This window comes from Camellia sinensis, chromosome 8 (assembly GCF_055761805.1).
Source record: "Camellia sinensis isolate YWXY chromosome 8, ASM5576180v1, whole genome shotgun sequence".
In the NCBI taxonomy this organism is placed as follows: domain Eukaryota; kingdom Viridiplantae; phylum Streptophyta; class Magnoliopsida; order Ericales; family Theaceae; genus Camellia; species Camellia sinensis.
This window is the reverse complement of record NC_138968.1, coordinates 157090173-157112884: the sequence shown is the minus strand read 5'-3', so window position 1 is coordinate 157112884 and position 22712 is coordinate 157090173. Positions and strand designations below refer to the sequence as shown.

The window sequence follows — 22712 nt, the reverse complement described above, 5'->3', positions numbered from 1 at the left end:
TCTTGAGTTGAAACCTAATTAAAGTAGATTTTGAAACGGAAACATCAGACATAAAATTAACCACCTCGCGGAGATAATATTATTTTCTAACCATAGATCTTAATCACAAAACCTATGAATTCTTAAGTTATGTTTGGTTGTAGGATTTGTTTAGGGATGTGAAAATAAAAAATAAAAAAATTAGAAAAGAAAAACTAAGTGAGATGAACCGAATGTTTTTACTTTTGTTGAAAATATAAAGAAAAATAAATAGCTCTCCAATATATCTATATATTTTTTTCTTTTTTATATAGATAAAATGAACAAGTACAAATACTTTCATTTTTAAATTCTAGATCTAAATATAACAAAATTGTTTAAGCTTTTAAAAACAACACCTTAAAACATTTGGTATCAGAACAAAAAAAAAATTATCCTAAACCCAAGACAATATTTGATAATAGAATTATGAACTCTATTTAAACTTCAATTTGGAGACTATGAATCATAAGCACTTATTAAGAACAATATTTACAATGACATGTTTTATTTTTTGTCATTTGATGAAGTTGTTCTTTTCTTTCAAAGGCCAATTTATAGCATGAGAGAAGAGTTTGAATACTATATTGTAATTATTGTGATTACAGTGTAATAGGTTTCCTTAAGAACTAAACCAAGAATCTTCTTCTTATCCAAAAATACAACATCAAATGCAAATTAATTTTAAAAAGAAAAAGAAGTCTGTAAAAGATTCGTTCATTCATTTTGAATCCTTTGAAATTAAATTTGAGAAAAAAAAATTATTGGTTTGTTTATTAATTTCGTGCCACTGGACTTGCTTAATAGCAAATTGGAGGGTGTGTAAGTGTGATAATTAATTAATATGCCATTGTGAATCTTATGTTAAAAGTAAAGGAATTGTATAAAATGTACAATTTTACGCGAAAAATCAAATAACAAAAATTATTAGACTATCTAGCCAACAATCTTACATTAGTAAGAATAAAATACAAGTTTGAACTTATAACTCAATTTCAGTCGACTACACGTCTCAGTGTTTCTAAAATAATTAAGGGGTAATTAATTAAGCCTAACATTACAGAAAATTAAGATTTTAGATATCAAAATTTAGGAGCAAGATTATTTTTTTGGGATCAAATATTTTTGTTGCGAAAAATGTTGTCATTATATTTTTAATAACGAAAATTGGACATTGATGCATTATTATTCTTTTAGGACCATTTTTTTTTTTTGGGTCTAAAAAAATAAATCATTTTGAAATCAAATTATTTTGTCACTAAAAGTCTATTTATTAGCGACTATCCTCACGACGATAAAAATTAATTCCTAAATGTCCTTTATAACAAAATTTTCACTTTTAGAGACAAAAAAATTTGATCTCTAAAATTCTAATATATTGTAGTATAATTAACCAGACTAGTTGAATTGGTCATTTTTTTACAATTCTATATGGGGGGAGGGGGAATGAATATAAGGGTGATACCATGTCATTGGTATCAACAACTATATATGAAGTGATGATTACAACTTTGATAGGATTCATGAAAATGCAGCATCATAATGATACCAAATAATAGATCCATCTCGTTGCTCTGATTAGAAAATTCAAATATACTTTTTTATGCGTAAATTTTTTTTGAAAAAAAAGTGAGTTTGATTTATTAAATTTTGCAGGTGGCATTCCCTGTCTTGGAGGACTTGACAATCGAATTTGTAAGAAACATATTAGGGATAATAGAGGACAAACAATTAAAACTCCCAGTCCAACAAGAAGAGAATGAATCCTTTTGGAACCTACCGTGTCTCCGAGATCTACGCATAGTCTTTTGCCCCGAATTGAAAGCAATATTAGTAGCTAATAAGGAAGGAGGGGCCCACGATAAGCCTCTCATTTTTCGTGACCTGCATTCTCTACATCTTGAATGTTTGAAGAATCTGAAGAGTTTCTACAGCATTTGTGGATCTAAAGCAGAAAAAGAAATTTTCAAACCACAACCCTTCTTTAATGAAAAGGTATGACTGTTTTTATGAGTTTTTAGAAGTATTAATTTTCTAATTGGGTAAATTATAAATACATTATTTGAGATTTGTTTAAAATACGAATTGTCTCTATTTTTTTAAGAAATTGCATCCCAGTCTATGAGATTTCTAATTTCATAACAAATTGCCTCTTTTATTAATAAATTATCAAGTTAATTAACAGTTTTTAGTGGTGTTAAAATTTATTTCAATTAACAATTTAGGTAATTTTATTTTATTGTATGAGAGCAGTTAAGAATTTTATCTTTTTAGTTAATTATGTTAAATAAAAAATCTGACAAAGGTGCATCTGTAATTTTTTAAAACATCGGAAGCAATTTATATTTTAAATAAATCTCAAAAAATACATTTGTAATTTACCATTTTCTAATCAGTCAGTCAACTCATAAACCACTTTGGTAAAATTCACGATACAATACTACCTCATTTGATTTTTTTTTTTTTTTTTTCAGAGGGGTACTTCATGTGATTCAAATTACAAATTATTGTGATTGCGTAATGAATTTTATAGTTATATGCTATAAACATTAAAAAATTATGATTTTTTTGTGAGCAAAGTTATATATTTTTGTGATTTTGTTGCGACTAATTATGATAAAGCTATGATTGATAGCATTCAAATTACAAATTATTGTGATTGCGTAATGAATTTTATAGTTATATGCTATAAACATTAAAAAATTATGATTTTTTTGTGAGCAAAGTTATATATTTTTGTGATTTTGTTGCGACTAATTATGATAAAGCTATGATTGATAGCATCTAATGATCGCAAAATGTAATTAACCACCTCAAGAGATAATATTATTTTCTGACCCTAGCTCCTAATCACAAAATCTATGAATTCTTACGTTATGTTTCGTTCTAGTATTTGTTTAGGGAAGTGGGAAAAAAAAAATATAAAAGAAAAACCAGGTGAGATGAATTGAATATTTTTACTTTTATTGGTTGAACTAAGAAAATGAAAAGAAAATAAATAGCTCTCCAATATATCTTTTCTTTTCTTTCTTTCTTTCTTTCTTTCTTTCTTTTTTTAATGTAAAAAAATGAACAAGTACAAATACTTTCATTTTCATTTTTCTACTTTTCCTAAATTCTAGATCTAAACATAGTATTATTATTTAAACTTGTAAAAACAAAGTCCTAAAGCATCTGGTATTAGAACAAAAACAAAAATTTATCCTAAACCCATGACAATATTTGTTAATAGAATTATGAACTTTGTTTAAACGGTCAATTTGGGACTGGTGGTCAATTTGGGGACGGGTGGATCATAACCCCATATGGCAAACAATATTACAATAGCATGTTTGGTAGATCAAATATATAGATATTGAAAAACTTATATAATTATTTTTGTCATTTGATGAAATTGTTCTATTTTTTCAAAGGGAAATTTACAGCACGAGTGAGAATACTTGATTTGCAATTATGGTGGTTACATTCCAATGGGTTTCCCCCGGAACTAAACCTAGAATCTTCTTCTTCTTATCCAAAAATACAACATAAAATGCAACTAATATTAACCAAAAAAAAAAGTGGATCTCACAGAATTGAAATTCTAGTTTATTCATTATGAATACTTAAAAATTAAATTTGAGGAAAAAAAAATATTATTGGCTTGTTTGTTGATTACGTAGGATTGGACTCGCTGAATAGCAAATTTGAGGGTGTGTTTGTGTGATAATTTGTTAATTAATATTCCATTGCATGTGCATGAATCTTATGTTAAAAAATTAATTTTTATGTGGAAAATTAAATAACAAAAAGTTAATTTTTAGTCGAATGCACACGTCTTAGTGTCTAGAAAATAACTAAGGCATAACTGTATGAGAGGGTTAAGGGATGTTGCTGGAAAATTCGAAGGTTGCCAGAAAAGTTACTGGAATCTTCAAATGTCCATCGAAAAATTCAAATATCGCCGGAAATTTCGAATCTTCTAGAAATAGTGAGAGGTTTAGATTCTTTAATGATTGCAACTAGAAACACAATAGCAAAGAGATGATGGAGATAATAGATTGGGTGAAGAAGAAGGCAAAGTAGTTAGAGAGAAAATAATGGCAAGGCTCTCCCATGATCTCCCACTTTCACTCTGAAAGTGGATAATGGAGAAAGGAAATTAGTTCTCTCCCAAGAATTGTCTCTCCAAAATCCATCACTTGTAAAGCTATGAGTGGGTTCTATTTATAGGCACCTCATGATGTAAGATGGAGCCCATGTGCAAGGCACATGGGGAATATTTCCTCTAACTACCTTATCCAAGAAGATGACCTCTTCGAGGAAGAGAAAAACCTGAAGAGGAGATCAACCTCTCGGCGCGCCCTTCTTCTTAGTCACATCTAAGCAATCATCCCCAATTATCCCAAAGGGTCAGGGGTAGTCCTAGAGGATGCCCTGCCGCAGAAGGGTCAAGGGTACTTCAAGAGAACACCCTGCCACAAATATTGCCGAGTCTTAAGGACCCCCTAGATCGTGCTACCTTGACCTGGGTGTAGGCTAGTTTAACCGAAGAGTGAATTTATCTCCACTGCCCGTCCTCGGGATCGGGTCCTTTGTTCGGACTTCCCACGCCCATGGTTTTGGTGCATAGATCCCGGAAAGCTCCGAGCCCGCAAGTATTCTGGGACTCATTAACGGAGCGACTTTTAGACTGCATTTGAATCCGTTGGAAGCCAAGCGCTTTGGATCTCTAGTTTCGTAGATCCGAACCCTTTCGAGTCCAAGCTCAAAAAGGTCTCTAGGTTTATGGTTCCGAACCCTTTCAAGACTCAGCCAATAGCTCAGAAAATGGATCTCCTTCGAGGGTTTCATCTCTTTTGAAAGCAACGGTTAACCTCTTCGGACGCCCGTATGATCTGCGCCTCCTCGAATGGGCTTGTTGGACTCTCTTTAGAGATATATGCTTGATGGGTCTTCCTTGGCCCAATTTGTTAGCTTTCTTATGGGCTTGTTCAATAGAATTGACTTGGGCCCATTTGGCAATAATTTCTCCAAGCTCAGCAATTTTTAGGCTTTTCGATTGGGCCCAATTAATTAATGGGCTCAAGTTAACCCCTCTAACATTTTTCCCATTGCATGTATGGGAAATTTTGAATTTCTCGAACATGCATATTTTCTCTTCTTCGGCCATGCTTCGCATTACGCCCTCGGGAATATTTTATCCTTATGTGGCTTTTGGATAAGATTGATGACTCATCATAAGTTATGGAAAAGATTGTCAAATGATATTAATAAGAAGGAATCTTTTATCCTTATGCCATGTTTGGCAAACACACTTTTGTAGAGCAAAAATCGGAGTTAATAATCTTGCATAAGTTGAATCACTGATGTTGAATGTTGTTTACATTTTCATGAAATTGCTCGGAGGAGTAGAATTGTTATAAGTTACTCATTACTATTGTTGATGTCACCTCTATTTTGGTAATGCTTGAATTGTAATGTGAACTCGATATTGTTTATCTCGTTTGTCAACTTTACTATTTTAGACAAATGAATTCTTGTGCAAAATCCACGACCTTGGGGCCCTTAGAACTTGAACTAATGAGAGCAAGGGCTGTCCCTCAGAAGTCCGAACAGAAGTAAAACTGTCTCTCATGAGTCTGAAAGTAGTACACACCCTACTTCGAGAAAAAAGATCCCTTCTGGCCGGCAACCGAGTCTCGAGGGCTGTTCTTCGAAAGTCCAAGTGGGAGCACACACTCTACTTCAGTAAGAAAGATCCTCGAAGCTCGCACTGATGGAAGTGAGGTCTGTTCTTCGAAAGTCTGAGTGGGAGCACACACTCTACTTTAATAAGAAAGATTCTTGAAGCTCGCACTGACGGAAACAAGGGTTGTCCTTTGAAAGTCCAAATGAAAGCAAGGGCTGTCCCTCGAAAGTTTGGGTGGAAGCACACTCATTTCTTTGGCAAGAAAGATCCTTTATGGCTGGCAACCGAGTCTATCACTCCTCCTTCTTCTTCAAGGGGCAAAAAAATAAAATAAAATAATAAAAAAAATAAAAACTGTCGCAAGCAATATAACACAATGAAGATACACAATATAGAGAAAATAAACTTCTAACGTAGATACACAATGTGGAGGAAATAAATTTCTTCATAACATAAGAAAGAAAGATAAAATTTCTTGGACAATACAGTAAATACAAATTGTAAATGTCATAGATAGACTTCTTCTGTGGAATGTTGACCTTTGCCCTAGAGTTGCGAAGTCATTCGGAAAGCTTTCACCAGTTGCTCGAGTGCGGCTTCGGTCCATCTTGCATACATTTCTAGAGCCATTTTAGGCTTTAACACTATGCCCTCATTGGGAGGTTCTTCTTTCAACTCGGGGCCAGCTATGGAAGAAACTGACCCCCAACACCTTCATGAGTAGTACACCGTCTTGCCTCCCTCTCGAACCTTCATCATCTTCCGAGGGACAAAAGAGCTTTTGTGCAAAGAGGAAAGTTGGGACAATGGCCGTTTGCTTGACTCGACCTTTGGTTTGTTATTTGAGTAACAAGGCTCGCATGTACCAAAAAGTCTTTCTGAAGCCTCTATAGTCACTATCTCATTTCCCCACTTAGCTTTGACACATTAATGATAACTTGAAGGTACAACACCATACTTGTGCATCTAAGTCCTCCCAAAGATAATATGATAGTTGTCTCAGAGTCAATAATATGAAACCTAGTGACCGAGCGAATCACCCCTACAGCCAAATCAACTAGCACATACCCCAGAGTAACTCTCTCTTCTCCTCCGAAACACGTGATGGCTACTGGTTGTTTCACGATGCGGTTTTCAGAAATCTTGGCCGTCTCTAGAGTTGCTCAGGTCATGATACTGATGGAAGTTTCGCTATCTAGCAAAGTCCTCTTGAACTCAACCTTATTGATGTAAGCGGTCACATAGAATGGTAGGTTGTGTGGAAAAGGGTACTTCCGGTCTGCCTCAGAAAAGATTATAGCATTAGTCTGCTCCCTTTCTTTCCTTGGAATAGATCTCTCAACTATCACACCTCCCTTATGGTGTGCCTCGGCAATATTGATAATGGACTTGGTAATTCCAATTCTCGCTTCCTCGAAAAGGCCGAGCTGATCAAAGAACTGTTTGAACTTGATGCTATCTTAGAGAGTCTTTGCTTAGTGATCTGGATCTTTCTCTATCCTCGGCGGCTCATAGTTAACCAACTCTTCAGTTTCATTGAAGTAGGATGGCATACAAACAATATGCTTTCTTCTTATTATCAGCCTCTATTAAGCCTTTAAACAAGAGTTTGGATATCCTCGAGAGATCCGGCTAAGGCATTGGATTTAAGGATGCTTCGTAACCAACTCTTCCTTCTAGATTGAAAGGTTCACTATAAGAAACTTCCTCGCCTTCAGGCTCAAAGGCGTCTTCGAAGGAGTATTCCTTATCCTCTGGCTCGAGGGCGTCTTTGGGGAAATGCTCCTCATCCTTCGGCTTAAGGGTGTCTTTGAGGGAGTGGTCATCATCCTCCAAGTTTTCAATTGTTTCAATCATTGGCCTGTCATATGCCATCATAGCCACGTTTTCTAGGATATCCCGGAGCCCCTGTTCTTTGAAACTTAGCTCATCTGCTTCAACTTTCTTTCTAAAGACCTTCTTAAGCGTTCGACAATTTTTTGTAAGATGTCCTAATGATCGATGGAAAACATAATAATTAGAGCCCTCGCGATCCTTCTTCGGTAAAAGCTCTTCGATATGAGATAACTTCAATTCTTTGTCATTCTTTGACTAAGGTCTTCACCTCCTCAATACTACATGGAAAATGAGCGTCATTTTCGTAGCTCTTTCTCTTCTGGCCTCTGGATCCCTCCCCCTGCAACTTTTGGGTCGAAGACGCGAAAGTCGCAGTGACAAAAGGTCCTCGGGATGACTTGAAACTGGTTTTATAACTAGTCTCGAACCCGATCTCTTAAGACTGAGGTATGTTGATGTTCCGAGATGCTTCAATTAGTGCCGAGAAGGTGGGTAGCTTGTGATTAACAAGAAGCATCTTGTACCCATTCAATGCCCCTTTAACACAAATTTGGACCAAGTAGCTTTCCTCTACAGCCTCATAATAGTCCATGGCTTTGTCTTGGAACCTCTTCACATATTCGAGAACGTCTTCACCCTCCCATTGCTTTTCCTTACACAGGGTAAGTGTGGTCACTTTCTCGGCCATTTGAAAGAATTTGGCGTAGAATTTGTTAACCATCTCCTCCCAACTTCGAATAGAGTTTGGGGCCAATTTCACGTACCAACTATATGCTCGATCGGTGAGGGACTTGGAGAATTCTCTTAGTCAGAGGACATGATTTGAACGATGAATCCCCAAAGTCTTGGTGAACCGAACAACATGTTCTCAAGCATTTCCTTATTTGCCATTGAATTTGATGAACTTCAGCACTATGCACCCCTCCGGGTATGTAACAACCCTCACTTCAACTTAGCCATACTTGCATACATTTATGTATGATCTTGTTTTGTTATGTTACATTTGCAAATCTTGTCTTGTTTTGCTTGAGTGTTGCTTGCACACTTTGTTTTGCCTGGTGTGTTGCCAAGATCATCTTAAGCCTAGTCACCCTTGAACCCTTTTACACTTAAAACTATCTTGGAACCACTTCGGTTGACCTCCATCTTCACCCTGGCATATTGGCTGAGATGTCGCTATTTACGCCGAGGTGTGCAGCACCAAGACCAAGATGTGTATTATCTAAGCCGAGATGTGTATCCTTGCACCTAAGTGATTTTGTTCCTGGACTGGTATGACCTAGACCGAGGTGTGGCACATCTAGGCCGAGGTGTGGCACATCTAGGCCAAGGTGTGGCACAGCTTAGTCAAGTGTTGTCCTTCCAAGCCGATGTCGTTGTCACCCTACTTGCCGAAGCTTTGTCCTTAGCCGAGATCATCACTTGCCGGAGTGCTCTTGCCGTCTAGCTTGTTGAACACACTTTGTCACGGTTTTGTCTTGTCAGTCAGTCACCTTTTTGAGAAGAGCCAATCAGCCGATGCCACGTGTCCCAGCAGAGAGTTAAGTCAGTGACTGTCGAGAAAACATATCATTTTTGTATAAAATCTTGTCTTTTAGAGAGAGAGACTCTAGGAAGAAGAAGGAGGAGAAGCTTTGGAGTGAGAGAGTGGACCTCCAAGCTTGACCGTTGGAGTTTGTACCGTTAGATGCGAGTTTTGAGGTTAGAATCTTAATCTACTCTTGTTGTTCTTATTGATCGTCCAGCTGCATTGCATGATCGAACCTGTTCCGCATGCCCTGCATTGATTTAAAGTTGGTTTTAGTAAAAGAAGATAGTGTTCATGTGTTCTTGAAGAAAAGTCTTGTTTTGATCCAAAAGTTTGCATCAAGAACCATGTTTTTGTGTTTGTTTTCACAAGATCTTCAAGTATGGGTACCCAGGTCCATGTTTTCGAACTCATAAGCATGAAATCTCAAATTTTTTAATGACAAGTTATGATTTAAGCATGCATGTTCTTCATGTTCCTCAAAGGGAAACCCAGATTTTCCTGACTTCGCTTTTGAATGTGGCTGTCGGGACCACACCTCGGCGAGAAGGTGTGGGACCTCGACCAAGACCTGGTTGGTGCCCAACATGCTTTCCCGAGATGAGAAACAGTGTTTTGTTTTGATTTAACTTAGTTTTGAAGAATGCCGAGATCATCCGTTTGCATGTGAAGCTTGTTTGAAAGTGCGTTCAATAGACTTTGCCATGTGTTTGTAGGACTTGGACTTTTGCCTTGACCCCGACGTTTGAAGAACTATGTGAGTGGTATTTTTAATAAAGCTATGTTATAAAGCTTTGCTTTGCCTTGTTTTGATAAAAGTATTTGTTCAAGCATGAATGAATATCCCTATTTTTATGTATCAAGTAAATACGTTTGTTTTGATGACATTCTTAGAAAAGTCCTTAGTGCCAGGGGACTATAATGCAACTGCACCATCGTTTGAGATATCTCCCTTGTTTTGTCTTGTTTTGCCACTGACGGTTTACCGCGTGGGTTTGTTTGTCCGGAATGTCATCATTTGCAATACGTTGATGCTAGTAAGCATCCCTTGAAGCTTTGAAGATTTGTTAGATAAACGTGGTTCATCCCTTGTTATGTAAAGTTTGATATGTATTGTTTGAAAAGACTTCGGCTATTATTCATGCAAACCCTTTATTACTAGTACCATTCACTGAGTATCCAAGCTCACCCTCTCTTATATATATGTAGGTGATGAGCAAGAAGGCGGTGACGCCTAGATGTGTTTTGAAAGCTTGTTTTGGATTCATGTTATGTCGACCTGGTTGTATTCATGTCGGCAATCTTGAAGATTATGCTTCTCGACTTGTAATACTTATATTTTGCATACGTCGGCTTGAGAAGCCTTTTGATCAAGATGTAACATGTACTTTACTTTATTTGTAACCAAGTTGTAACCTATGTTAAGATGTATGATATTTCATTTGATCTATGCACGGCTCTTATGGACCACTTATACTTTAATTTATTGCTTCCGCACATGTTAGCCCCATATGTAATACTCTGATTATGTGTGAATTTTGAAAGTTGGCCTTCGGTAATCTCGGATTACTGGCTATCACGGCACCATTCTACTAGGGGCGGAATGGGGTCGTGACAGAATGGTATCAGAGCACAAGTTCCTTAGTATACGTTATTCACACACTTTGAGTCCTAAAGAGCATAGGATTTCCCTTAGAATGATGTTAGGATTACATCATATTGCTTGCTACTTGAACAAGGTGTGCATCGTTTCAGCATGCTTAATTGTTACTTGCCTACGTGTTTATTTGCTCATGTTGTTTTAAAGTCACACTTTGCATACTCATAGCATCATGAGGAGAGGTAGACCTCCAGTTGGCCGAGATCAGTCCAAGGACAGGTTAGACAGACTGGAAAGGTTAGTTGAAGGTTTGGCCTGCGAATTGAGGCAAACAAGACAGCAGTACGCTAGTGCTACTTCGACTTAGACCGAACAGACAAACGGCCGAAATGCAGTTCGGCCTCCACCTCCACCTCCTCCAGTACCACAAATGCTCCCACAGCCAGCTTTATATGGGGACGGCACGATAGCTTTGATCAGAGAGTTCAAAAAAATGAAGCCACCGAGATTCCAAGGGGGTATAGAGCCGATGAAAGCCGAAGCGTGGGTTTTGGAAATGGAAAAGCTGTTTGAGATCTTCCCCAACACCGACGTTCAGAAGGTGTCATTGGCAGCCTTTACATTAGATGACGACGCTTGCAGATGGTGGATGATGGTTCGAGAAGGCAATCCAGACTTGACCTGGACCCAATTTTTGGAGTTGTTTTACAACAAGCATTTCCCCCTAAGTGTTCGAGATCGCAAGACTACCGAATTTCAGACTTTGACGCAAGGCAATAGAACAGTGGTTGAATACGACCATGCTTTTACCGAGTTGGCGAGGTATGCACCCCACATGGTCAACGATGAATATATGAAGGCTAGGAAGTTTGAAAGTGGGCTTCGTGGACCGATACAAGACCGAGTTAACATGCTCAACATGCCAACTTACGCCGGAGTATTGGACAAAGCCATTCTGGCCGAAGCTAACTTGAACAGATACCAGAGTTCAGGAGAGAGCCAGAGGAAGAGGCAGAATTATGACAATCGCCGAGCACAATTTGGTACCAAGAAGAAGGCTAGCGATCCTGGTTTTCCCTTTCTGTATTTGTTGTATTCCGGACTTTGGTTCCGTGGAGTTGGTGGTTGTATACCTTGTTGTCTTCCTTTAATTCCTTGTGTTTGAGTTTTAGGATATGTTGCGCATGTTTTAAACGGGTGGATTGAGTTTTGGTCTCTAGTGTTGTTGCCCAGAATTTTGGTGTTACACTCGAGCGGGTCATTATGCGCTCGAGTGGAGTTTGGTTTTTAGTTGTCCGCTCGAGCGGGTCTTCTTGTGCTCGAGCGGGGTTTACACCCTTCCAGTATTTCGTGCCTCTGCAAAACTTCTGCAGGTGTGTTTTTCACGCTCGAGCGGGTTTCCTTACGCTCGAGCGGGCCTTTTGGCACTCGAACGGGTAGTTTTTTTTTTTTGAAAAGTTTTGGGAGATGAACATCTGCGCTCGAGCGGACTAGTTTTTCACGCTCGAGCGGATGTGTTTTGCTTTTGTTTCTCGGTGCTCGAGCGGGACCAGATTTTTGTGCTTGACGCTTGAGCGTTCTATTCTCCGCTCGAGCGGGTCGTGCATATATGAGTCATCCGAACCATTTTTGAGAGCTCCTCTCTCTAGAATCTCCATTCTCTCTAGGGTTTGATCTAGCTAGGGTGTTCCCCTTTCTTTCGGCCTTTACAAAAAGTATGTTGATCGTTGAGGGCTATATTTTGATCCAAGAATTTTGGGATTTGGAGCATCTTCGTTTCCTTCATCTTCTTCGTTGGGTTTCATCTTTGAGGTAGGGATTCCTACTCATCTTTATGGGCTTGACCTAGATTATGAGCTTTTGTATAAATGGTTTTGGATTTTGGAAGTTAGGGTTTCAAATGTGTGATTTTGAAAAGAGGGGTTTTGTTTCTTTTGAACCATAACCGTGTATTTGGGTTTCAAAATGAGTATGTTGATGTTTTTGGTAATATTTGGACCCTTGGGGGTCAAGATTGAGAAAATGGGGAGAAAGCCCTAAATTGTGTATAAATTAATTGGTATAACTAATTTGAGAAAGTTATGGATTTGTGAAATTGAGTTGAATATAATGTTAGCAGTTCATTATGAGATGGAATAGTAGAGTCAGATTAATAAATCGGTCACTTTTGAAAATGCGGATAATTTATCTATTGGTTCTTTTATTATCTGTTTAGAAATAATTGCCTTAGGCTACCGGTGGAGGGTAGTTTTGATTGTTGTAGACAATGCATGATGATTAGGCAAACCAAAACTAATCGATTGGATGTGTCATCGAATATGACGGTTGAAAGAATACATTAATTTTATGTATTGATTGAAATTGTATATGATAACTGTTTATATACATTGCTTTGTGTGGGAGGAGATAGGGGATGTACTCCATGGTTTATTGGAAGATGGGGGATGGACCTCTAAACCAGAAATTGTTTAACATTGATGCAGCACTACAATGTGTATCATTCGTGAAGTCTAGAAGTGTTTTGCTTGACATTGATACAGCACTAAAATGTGTATCATTTGTATTGATTGATTGAACTTGTATATAATAACTGCTTATATACAATGCTTTGTGTGGGAGGAGATGGGGGATGTACTCCACGGTTTATTGGAAGATGGGGGATAGACCTCTAAATCGAAAATTGTTTGACATTGATACAGCACTACAATGTGTATCAGGTGTGAAGTATAGAAGTGTTTCCGTGTTTATTTGATATAGCACTAAAATGAATATCATTTGAGAAGCATGGGAATGTCTTGTCTGACTGTGATACAACACCAAAATGTGTATCTATTATGGAGTATGAAATGTTTAAAATGAGTTATTATCTCACCTGAAATAGAAATACCGTAGCCGTAAGATGTGATCTCATTTAAGATGATTGGCCTAGTTCTGAATCGTAATTATAAATCGAGGATCTGATAGGAAATGGAAGTTGAAATGGAACATGGATATATTAGTCATGGGATTGAATAGTATTATAAGTTGTGTACGAGTTAAACATTTATCAATTGTTGACATTTTAGTTATTGTTCATACTATGTTTAGCATATCTCTACTGGGCATTGGCTCACCTTATATGGGACATCATTTTCAAGTTCAGGTGTTATGCCGTCTCCGAGACCTTAGCTTGGAAGGTTGAGGGAGTTGAAGATTCTTATTTGTTAATTTTGTTGTATTACATGTATATCAAGCCAAGGGCTTAATTTGTATTCTGAGTTAGTACTCTTCTTTGTAACCCAAGTGTTGACTTGGAAAGTTGTAAGTCCATAGGGCATTTACTTTAATTGCTAACATGTAATACATTTTGTAAGAATACTCAGATGATTGTAATATAATATCTCTTTTCTGTACCTTGAATGTATGATATTATGGGTTTATTTTGAGGGCATTACAAGGGTCAAGGGTAGTTCAAGAGAACACCCTACCGAAAATATTGCCGAGTCTTAGGGACCCCCTAGATTGTTCTACCTCGACCTGGGTATAGGCCAGTTTAACCGAAGAGTGAATTTTTCTTCACTCACCCTCCTCGGGATCGAGTCCTTTGTTTAGACTTCGTCACACCCATGGTTCTGGTGCGTAGATTCCAAAAAGCTTTGAGCCCGCAAGTGTTCTAGGACTTATTAACGGAGCGACTTTTAGATTACATTCGAATCTGTTTGAAGCCAAGCGCTTTGGATCTCTAGGTTCATTGATCCGAACCCTTTTGAGTCCGAGCTCAAATAGGTCTCTAGGTTCGTGGTTCCAAACCTTTTCAAGACTAAGCCAATACCTCAGAAAATGAATCTCCTTCGAGGGTTTCATATCTTTTGAAAGCAACGGTTAACCTCCTCGGACGCTTGTATGATCTAAGCCTCCTCGGATGGGCTTGTTGGACTCTCTTTAGAGATATATTCTTGATGGGTCTTCCTTGGCCCAATTTGTTGAGCTTGAGTTATTTCTTACATATTAAATAGACTATTAGCCTAACAAGAACTAGATAGTCAACAACCACCACCAAACCTAACACAACCAATCCCAAGCCCAACAACTACTATCTACATTCAACCCCTATAATGGGGGACAAACAAACACCATCACAAAAGGTATCAAACTCCTATCTATAAGAGTTGAAGCAAAAATCTCACACCACAAAAGGTACCACATAATCACTAAGTAAAATGTTAATTAATCATTTATCAATTGGTAAAATATAAAATAAAATAAATAAGCCAAGCCTAACTATTATGCTGTTTTTGGTTTGGAGATTTGGGGAGGGATTTGAAAAGAGAAAGGAAAAATGTAGGTGAAATATGAATAAATATACCTACATTTCACCTAATTTCTAAATCTCTCATCAAATCTCTCAATCAAACACAATATTAGAGACTCGAAATTTTCCAATAAAATTGTGGTCTCAAAAATAACTAAGAGGTAAATAGACGTTTTTCTGCTTAATTCTATTTATACATTTTTTATTACTCTATCTGTTTTAAATTGTTTGCTTATTTTCATTATTTCAAACATCTCAAAAAATCATATATATTTTTTAATTTATTTTTTTGAATGAAAACTCTATCTACAAGAACTAATTTAGATATTTTAACTTGTGGGAAAAAATTACAAACCCACTCTGAGGCCATGTTTGGCAATTTGTCTTTCTTAGTAACTTTTTCATTTTTTGGTGCGGTGAAAAAGTTAATATGTTTGAAATGATTTTTTAGTAATTGAATAGAGAATTGTATGAAAAAAAGTGAATAATTGATATGTATATTGTGACGTTTTAACTTTTTTGGCTTTGATTTTTTTGTGAATTTTCTACTTTCTTAACTAAAAACATCAATAACAAATTAAGGAATTTAAAATAATAAAATTTATTAAATATTTCTCTACCACGTTTATGCAAATCATTGTTGAGATACTCATAGTAGTAACGGAATTGGGAGACATGCTAAAAAGATGCAATTAGGTTGGTGAACTAGAAATGCATGAAAATGCATGATAGTAATACCAACAAATCGTCCATCTCCTAGCTGTGATTAGAAATTCAAATGTACCTTTTTATGTGAAAATTTCTATTGTGAGAGAGAGAGGGTACTCACTCTTGCATTTAGTCGTGGTCCTCATTAGAGAGAGAATTTTAACAATTTCAAAGGGTAACCAGTTCTAATTTGTTTATTTGTATCTTGTTATTAAGCAAAAATCAAATCAGTTCTATTGTTGATTGTGGTCAATGAGAGGAAAGTATAAAAAATTAAACCACCAGTAACACTTTTTATATGATTTATTGTTTCTTCACTTGTTTGAGAGATCGAAGCTCTTTCTTTTTATCTGTCATTTTTTCCTTTTAATAGAAGTTAGTAATTTTTTTTCCTTATTTCTCATGTTGTTATCAATAATACAGGTTGTGTTTCCTTGCCTGAAAGAATTGAGGATTATGTACATGGACAACTTTGAACAGATATGGATAAGCACACCTCCAACCAACTCCTTCAACAAACTAACACGTTTGTATGTAGACGGGTGTGACAAATTACTGTATGTTGCTCCATCAAAACTACTTGGAAGTTTGCAGAATCTACAATCACTTGAGATAAAATATTGTGAGTCCATAGAAGAGATATTCAAAACCAGAGAATCAAATGCAGGGAAAGGAATAGTTTCAAGAGATGACGCAACAAGCGAACAAGTTGAAAATATTCCCGTGCCTCCTCAATTAGAAAGTGTTTCCCTTAAAAAATTACCACACCTGGTAAGCTTTTGCTCTGGATATAAATTGCCACCATCAGTGCAATTGTCAATACAAGAATGTCCCTCCTTTAGACCCCTAATGTGAGAGAGAAAATCAATAAATCTTTCCATTCCAATGAAGAGGTATGTCATTCTCTTATTTATATTCATCCAAAACCTTCATATTCATTATGTAGAGACATGGAACAACTGTATAGCTCTTATTTATTTTTTCTATGAAATACAAGTCCATATATATAGACTATCATACAGAGTTTATTCTAGACAATCCCTTTTCTTTACAACTCATGCCACATGCACTCTTGCTTTACAATTCATGCCACATGCACACTTGCTTTACAACTCATGCCACACTCACTCTCATTTTACAACTCATGCCAACACTCCCCCTCAAGTTGGTGCAAAGATGTCGCCAATGCCCAACTTGTCGAGTGAGTTGTAGAACACTTTACTTGACACGCCTTTAGTTAGCATGTCTGCCAGTTGATCTTCTGATTTAACAAACGGAAACTGAACTATCCCAGTCTCGAGCTTTTCTTTGATGAAATGTCGATCCACTTCAACATGCTTTGTACGATCATGTTGGACCGGATTGTGAGCAATACTAATGGCTGCTTTGTTATCACAAAATAATTCCATTGCTGAAGCAGGTGGGAAACCAAATTCTGTAAGTAACTTCCTTAACCAAAGGAGTTCGCAAAGTCCCTTATTCATCGCTCTGAACTCAGCTTCTGCACTGGAAAGAGCCACGACCTTTTGTTTCTTACTCCTCCAAGTAACAAGGTTTCCTCCTACAAAGGTGAAATATCCCGAAGTAGATCTTCTGTCAGTATTGTTGCCTGCCCAATCTGCATCTGTGTAACCACCAATATTTAGATGATTATTCTTAGAGAACATAAGTCCTTTCCCTGGGGCTGATTTCAAGTATCGAAGTATTCGAACAACTGCATTCATATGATCTTTACTAGGACAGTGCATGAATTGACTTACAACGCTCACAGCATATGTGATATCTGGTCGAGTATGTGCCAAATAGATTAGTCTTCCAACTATCCTTTGATACCTCTCTTTATTCGCAGGTAGCTGATCAGAATACTCTCCTAGGTGATGATTCTGAACAATTGGAGTGTCCTCAGCCTTACAATCAAGCATTCCAGTTTCTGCGAGTAAATCCAACACATACTTTCTTTGGGATAGAAAGATGCCCTGCTTTGACCGAGCCACCTCAATTCCCAAAAAATACTTCAACCCACCCAAATTTTTCATTTCAAATTCGGTCGCCAAATATTCTTGGAGTTTAGAAATCCCCCCAACGTCATCTCCAGTAATTATCATATCATCAACATAAATAATCAACGCTGTTATCTTTCCCTTGTAGTGTTTTAGGAATAGTGTATGATCTGAATTGCTCTGCTTGAAACCACATTGTCGCATAGCCATGCTAAACCGTCCAAACCATGCACGGGGAGATTGCTTCAAGCCGTATAGTGCCTTATTCAGTTTACATACGACTCCATTTTGAGAAGATGAAAATCCAGGTGGAACATCCATATATACTTCCTCCTTGAGATCACCATGAAGGAAGGCATTCCGTACGTCAAACTGATGCAGTGGCCAATCTAGATTAGCTGCAAGAGACAATAATACCCTGACTGTGTTCAGCTTCGCCACTGGAGAGAACGTCTCATGATAATCTATGCCATAAGTCTGTGTGTACCCCTTTGCCACAAGTCTTGCCTTATGCCTCTCAATAGATCCGTCAGCCATGTGTTTGATAGAAAAGACCCATTTGCATCCGACAGTCTTCTTCCCTTTCGGCAGAGGAATAAGTGTCCATGTCTGATTTTTCTGAAGAGCCGCCATTTCCTCTTGTATAGCATGCATCCATTTCGGATCACTCAAGGCTTCGGGTACTTGGTTAGGAATATGATCAACAGACAACTGGTGTACAAATGTTTTGAGTGAATCTGATAACCTCTGAGATAAGACATGATTGGCAATCGGATATATGGATTTCTTACTCACATGATCTGGAGAGTATCGGTCTGGTGGTTTTCCACGGTTATGCCTGAAAGGTAATTGATAACCAACAGAGGTATCACAAGCATTATCAGGAGGAGGAGTAGTTACCTTACGAATATTCGCAAGAGATTGATCAGTCTCGGGTATTAGAGGTTGATGAGTGGGGTCTTCATCGTCGCGACTTCTACCAGGTTCTTCTCTACAGTCAGCCATACAAGCTGGTGTAGTTATGATTTCCATTCCAGGGTCAGCAGTCCTTCCTGATACATCAGTAGGAGCGGCGGTTGTAGTAGTGATAGAAGCTGCGGTAGGCTCGGGATAAGCTACTTCTGTCCCCATTGCTAGGAAATCGAAAACAGCCCAATTTTGCTCTTCATTATGTCGTATCTCCCCCTGAAGAGGAGAATCGATCATGGGGTTAGGGAAAAAGAACTCAGACTCGAGAAATGTGACATCCATGCTAACATAAGTACGTCGGGTGGGGGGATGATAACATCGATACCCTTTCTGATGCGTTGCATAGCCCAGAAAAAAACAACGTAGAGCACAAGGATCAAGCTTAGTACGTTGAGGTTTCGGGAGATGTACGAAAGCAACACACCCAAATATCCGAGGTGGGAGCATCAGGACATAGGGTAAAGAGCCATGGCATGAGAGAGCCTGAAGCGGTGTCTGAAAGTCCAAGACTTTGGAAGGCATGCGATTCAACAAATAAACTGTTGTAACAATGGCATCGGCCCAATAACTACGAGGGGCATGGGCACCAATCAAAAGGGCCCGAGCAGTCTCCAAGATATGTCAGTTTTTCCGTTCCGTCACACCATTCTGTTGAGGAGTGGCAGAGCAACTGGTCTCATGAATGAGACCACGAGTGTTAAAATAACTCTTGAATGCATCATTCATATATTCGCCACCATTATCGGAGCGGAGAATCTGAAGCTTGGCAGAGAATTGAGTCTGAATCATGGCATGGAAGGACTGGAAAAGAGGAAATACGTCACTCTTATGTTTCAACAAATAAACCCAAGTCATGCGAGTACAGTCATCCACAAAGGTCACAAACCAACGAACCCCAGAAGGAGTTAAAACTGGAGAAGGTCCCTAAACATCGGAGTGTACCAAAGTAAATGGAACATTACTTTTATTCAAACTCAAAGGATAAGGCACACGGTGACTCTTGGCCAAAATGCAAGTGTCACATTTAAAATCAGACTCACTAATGGCAGAAAATAAATCGGGTAACAAATGCTTTAAATAGCTAAAGGATGGATGCCCCAAGCGACGATGCCAAAGCCAAATCTGTTGACGTTTCACATTGGGCACTTGTTGTACATGATGAGCTTGGCCGGGACTGAAATCATCCATAACATATACCCCCCCCCCCCCTCTTAGTACCACGACCAATGATCTCCTTGGTGAGAATATTCTGAAGAAAACAAAACTTGGGATATATTAGTGCACAACAATTGAATTCTTCAGTAGCTTGTCCCACAAATATTAATTTACTTGATAGGGATGGAACAAGTAAAGTGTTTGACAATGAGAGTGAGGAAGAGAGAGAGACAGTGCCGGCTCCAATAACCGGATAAGTGACCCCATTGGCATTAGCAATATTTACCCGTTTTGGTTGAGTAATAGAAGTAAAGTCATTGGGATCAAACGTCATATGATCGGTGGCTCCCGAATCAAGTATCCAACCATTAAAGGCATCCGGAATGGAATTAAATAAAGCGTAACCACAGTTACCTGAAGCACTGAAAGGGGTAGAGCCATCTAGGAGATGAGAAGTACTTGTGGATGTTAGAAGAGACAACTCGGGCTCCGCATGTGCTAAAGCCGCCCGTCCCGAAACACTGTTGACAGCAGCTTCACTTTCACTTTGTTTCCGGGCTTTGAACTCGTCCCACCATTCTGGAAACCCATGTAATTTAAAACAGGTCTCACGGGTGTGTTTGGGCTTGCCACAATAAGTACATCCATGACCTTCAGTAGATGGCTGCCCAGAGCTACGGCTGGAAGAAGACAAACCAGATTTGGGCAGCGCTGCACTGGACCGAGTTCCAGCTGCAGGCCGAGTTCCAGCTGCAGATTTCCCAGTTGGGACCATCGATAGCTGCTGTTTCAGAGGCTGCGGATTGGAGCGGGTTCCTCCTCGAGATGCCATAGCAGCGCCAACCTGTCCATCTGTGCTGACCATCATCACGGACTGTCGTGAATCTTCACGGCGAACATAGGCATATGCCTGTTCGACTGAGGGGAACGGGTTCATGAGGAGTACGTCGCTACGAACCTTGTCAAGCCGATCGTCTAAGCCATCAAGAAAGGTATACACTCGATCCTCTTATAGAATGGAAGTAAATTTCTGAATATCATTGGGACAGACCATCGGATTGGGGCGTCGGAAATCGATCTCCCTCCATAAGGCCTGAAGGCCATTGTAGTAGGCTTCAATTTGCCCACCGCCCTGTCGCATCTTGGTCACCCGTTTCTTGAGATCATAAACCTGCGATGTGTCTGTGCCATCAAAAAAAGTTGTGGCGATGGCATCCCACACTGCTTTTGCCGTTGGGAATCGAATGAAATTACCAATCATGCTTGGTTCCATGGAGTTAATTAACCACCATTTCACAATCGAATTTTCAGTCCGCCATTTTCGCCATGTTGGGTCAGTTTGTTGGGGCTGCTGGAGATCTCCATTGATGTATCCAAGTTTATCCTTGCCGGAGATATACATCTCCAAAACTTGGGACCACAGAGCATAGTTGGTGCCATCCAACTTGATGCCGATCGGTGCAGCGGAAAGTTCATGGGTTGGTGCCTGGTTCTGAGTCAGGGTCTGGGACAGTAAATCTGTCATTCTGGATGTTAGGTCTTCTAGGGTTGGGTTGGTAATGGATGTTTGGTCTGTGGATGGAGTTGCCATAGTCGGCGTGAAGGTGTAAAGTGTGAAGCAGAAAGCCTAGGATCTCTGCTCTGATACCATGTAGAGACATGGAACAACTGTATAGCTCTTATTTATTTTTTCTATGAAATACAAGTCCATATATATAGACTATCATACAGAGTTTATTCTAGACAATCCCTTTTCTTTACAACTCATGCCACATGCACTCTTGCTTTACAATTCATGCCACATGCACTCTTGCTTTACAATTCATGCCACATGCACACTTGCTTTACAACTCATGCCACACTCACTCTCATTTTACAACTCATGCCAACACATTATTATTAACTTTGTCTAACACATACTGATTAATGTTAGTAATGTACAGTAGTAATTTGAATTTGTAATTTTAATGGTGAAATATAATTTGAAAGGGTTTCTACTAATTTATAGAATTTGAAATAGCACAAGAATTAAATTACATGAAGTTCAATGTTGGAGACTAGTTCGCACTATAATATTGGCCGCCGACACACCGAAGTATTGTGATTTTAGTGATTTGCTAGAAGTATTTGCTACTTTTTCTCAACCTTACATTACATGAACTCAAGTATGAGTGTCCAATATAAGTATACGTTGATATCCATAGACACTGAATAGATTTCATATGTTTCAAACATTAATATTTATATTATTCGAGTAAAATGGTATTTAAAAATTAATATAGACCATGTCTTATGCATAGTTATATAATCAAATCAAGGGAAATGCTAGTTAAGTATTTTTGAAGTAAATGTTACGAATTTTTGTAACAAATGTTACATAATTTGTTGGTGTAGTGTTATGATAATTTTTGATTTTTAAAATGAAATTACAATAATCATGATACAGTCACATATTTTATGGTAGTGTAATTTTTTTTTTTTTTCTTATCGAAATGTTACAAAAAGTTGAAATATAATATAATCTATTATTGTTGAGTAACATTTTGATGAAAAAGTGTAACACTATAAAAATATGCAACTGTACAGTTATTGACTTGGTGTAGTTGTTCAAATTGCTTACAGGTGATTCAATATTGTGATATGTTTAGACAAGGTTAGCTCTGCCTTTACATGGGAGTCCAGATTATCAAAGAAAATTTGGCTCATTATCATCTTATGTTAGCTAGTATATCACAAATATGCTGAATGATGGTTATTTGTTCATTTGGATGTGTCAAAATTGACTTTATTTTTATTTTTTTAGTTTAAGATTTGCTTGGTTTGGGCTGCATAATAAGTATGTAAATCTAAGAGACCATTTGATTATGTGTAATACTATATATTGTTATGAACCATGGTTGTGTATACTGTTGTTGGATTTGAAAAATATTATTGTG

The 22712-nt window shown here is 38.0% G+C and overlaps 1 long non-coding RNA gene across 1 annotated transcript; it reads left to right on the top strand.

The window, feature by feature from the left end:
- The first annotated feature begins 1674 nt into the window (after positions 1–1674).
- On the top strand, positions 1675–22670 carry LOC145797238 (uncharacterized). Its single transcript, XR_014338523.1, has 3 exons — positions 1675–2013; positions 16076–16545; positions 22399–22670. It is a non-coding gene; the product is annotated as an uncharacterized LOC145797238 (long non-coding RNA).
- Positions 22671–22712: the final 42 nt, after the last annotated feature.